Here is a 2,895-nt window from a genome sequence, read left to right on the forward strand (position 1 = left end):
GACATAAAAAGGGCATGAGAAACCACGCGCAAAATTGGAGCAGAATGAGACATCCACCGATAGCAATTTTTTCTATAGTCAGTAGCTCGACATATTTCCCTATAGAGAAATGTGAAAACTGCCGAGCCCCAACTCAGTGTGCCAACATGATGAAAATCGGCGAGGTAACGCAACCACATACAGTGAACTTGGTTGCGCGATTTGTCCGGCATCATGAGCCCTCCTATGAGCTGTAGTATGCAAGCTCGTGCATACATTTTAACCTGCTCCTCCGAGGCGTCGCCACTCAAATGCTTGAAAGTTGCATCCAACCAATTTAACGGAATTCGACCACCGTTGAAATTAGGTCGGACACCTCTAAGATATTCCTCGCACAATGAATGCCAGTCACCGTGCGCTACCCCAGAAAGCACGTCTCCGTCTACCGGAAGCCCCAAATGCATGAAAACATCCTCCAGCGTAATTATGCACTCTCCACACGAAAGATGGAATGTGTGTGTCTCTAGTCTCCACCGCTCAACCAATGCAGAAATCAGGTTGGATTTTAGCTTACATTGCCCTTCATATTTTGATACGTAATCGAATCCAGCCTCGACTAAATACGACCATACACGGGTTGGTATCTCTAACTTAAGATTACGAATGAAGTGATCTAAGATACGATCTCTCCTAATTTAATAAATATTATAGGAATTAAAATATAAACTAATACTAAACAAATAAAATAAATACAATATTAACAATAATTAAAATTAAAATAGAATTTAAAATTGTTACCGTATCAACAAAATGCATCGAGATATGATATCTATCTAAACGTAACAGACCGTCTTCCATTTTATAACAGTAAAAAATAATAAAAAGTTAATATAATACAATTTAATAAAATAATAAATTATTAATTTATTATAATACAATAAAATATTTTACCTTCTTAATAGAATTTGACCGGGTTTGAGCTTTGAGAGGATTTGAGAATTTAGTGTGTGTTTGAATGAATAAAGGAGGGGGTATTTATAGGGAGAGGGGAGGGTTTAGCCGAATGAGGTAATTAATGTGGGAGGTGTGAACAGTTGGAAATTTAATGGAAGGCGTGGATCACAGGCGTGTGTCAGAAATCCTAAAAAGGTGCGGACGACGATCCGCACATGTTCTTATGTAATGTCAGCTCGGACGAAACCATACAAAATATGCCTGACAGGTAATTATTACTTGTCAGATGATATTTTGGTAAAAAAGCCCAAAACCTAGCTTATACTTCAAGTCCCAAAGTATGCCAAAAAAAAATTTATTATATTTATAATCTCTTTTAATTTTGTATCCAAAAACATATCTTCCCTAAAACATAATTAGGAAGAGAGTATCTCCCCCAAAAAGCCAACTACTCTTCCTGAGGTTGCAAAGCAACGTGAGCTGAGTGGAACGTTAGAAAGTGAGGATTCAAAGTTGAAGAAGCAGCTTTCAGATGCAAAGTGCAAGGAGCTTAGTGGACACGACATCTTTGCACCCCCACCTGAAATCTTACCGAGGCCAACAACTGTACGTGCATTGGCATTGAAGGACAATTTCGACGTGGGAGAATCTCATACAAATAATGCAAGTAAATGTCAAAACTGCTTACTGAATTTTGACAATGCTAGAACGTATTGTGCTTGATACAATGAATTGCACCTAAGCTAATTATGAATCACATACCTGTGCTTTGGTGAATTACATTCCTGAAGTTATGAACTGCTTACGGGAATTGTGTTGTACCTGAAGCTTTCCTTTCACAAGCATTAAGTACTTGAATTTTTCCATTTAGTTCGATTAGCATCAATAATCAAGTTTGAATATCTAACCCGTTTTTTAACTTGGATGTTATTTTGTAGCCTGCTGGAGGTGCCATTGAGGATGCTGCAGTTAATACAGCTAAGAAAATTCATAATCAGAAATTCGCTGAGCTTTCAGGTAATGACATATTTAAGGGTGATGTTCCGCCAGGTTCTGCCAAGAAACCACTCAAAATTGCGGGAGATAAGTGGCAGCAACATATTTGCAGACGGGAAGGTCGAGTCTCGAGACTACCTTGGTGGTGTACGCAAACCCCCTGGTGGCGAAAGCAGCATTGCTTTGGTTTAATTTCTTAGGTCTAACCTGTGAGTTTGCTGTGTTTTATCTCTTTAATGGAGGTGTGATTATATTATTTGACCTTTTTCATTGTGGGGTTTTGGGAATTATGTTTTAGGATTTAACATGTCAAATGATCTATGGACCATTGCTAATTGCATTGATTGTAATTGTGTTGTTAGTGTGAGTTCTTAATTGACCTCCTTTTGACACAGGTCGAGACTTGATCTCTAAGCTTAAATATAAGTAAGACACAAAAATAATGTTAACTAGGACTGTAAACGAGACACTTCATCTAGGCACGACCAAAAAATGTTATGTGCTTGAATACGGTTCCGTTATGGTTTCTTTTAATTAATAATATCCGTTAATTTTATTATATATACGGTAAATGTTTAAAATTATAGAACTAAATAACGAATACAAAAAATATTATTAACACTAACATAAATATGCAGTTTTTTTTTTTGCTCGGCAAGAATCAATTTATTAAATTAAAGCAGAAGACAAAGTTCACCTTATGAGCCTCATTAAAAACCTCACTAAAATAAATTGGAGGAAAAAAGTGCTACATAAGAAAACAACAAGAAGCACTGCTGCCCAAAAACAGAAACCAGAACATCCATCTCAAAACATTACACCATTACATCCATCAAGACAAAAAAACTAAAAACCAATCAAGCAAAACCAATCGAAAGGACTTCCTCGACACCATCATCTCATGCAGATAGCAACAACATAAATATGCAGTTGACCAACTGACATCATCCCAATTGAACTATGAAC

At 36.9% G+C, this 2,895-nt stretch overlaps 1 pseudogene; it reads left to right on the top strand.

Annotated features, from left to right (window-relative positions):
* The first annotated feature begins 213 nt into the window (after window positions 1-213).
* LOC120180640 lies at window positions 214-2,272 on the top strand (annotated as a pseudogene).
* The last annotated feature ends 623 nt before the right edge of the window (window positions 2,273-2,895 follow it).

The sequence above is a fragment of the Hibiscus syriacus genome, unplaced genomic scaffold (genome assembly GCF_006381635.1).
Source record: "Hibiscus syriacus cultivar Baekdansim isolate YM2019G1 unplaced genomic scaffold, ASM638163v2 tig00112498_pilon, whole genome shotgun sequence".
Taxonomy (NCBI): domain Eukaryota; kingdom Viridiplantae; phylum Streptophyta; class Magnoliopsida; order Malvales; family Malvaceae; genus Hibiscus; species Hibiscus syriacus.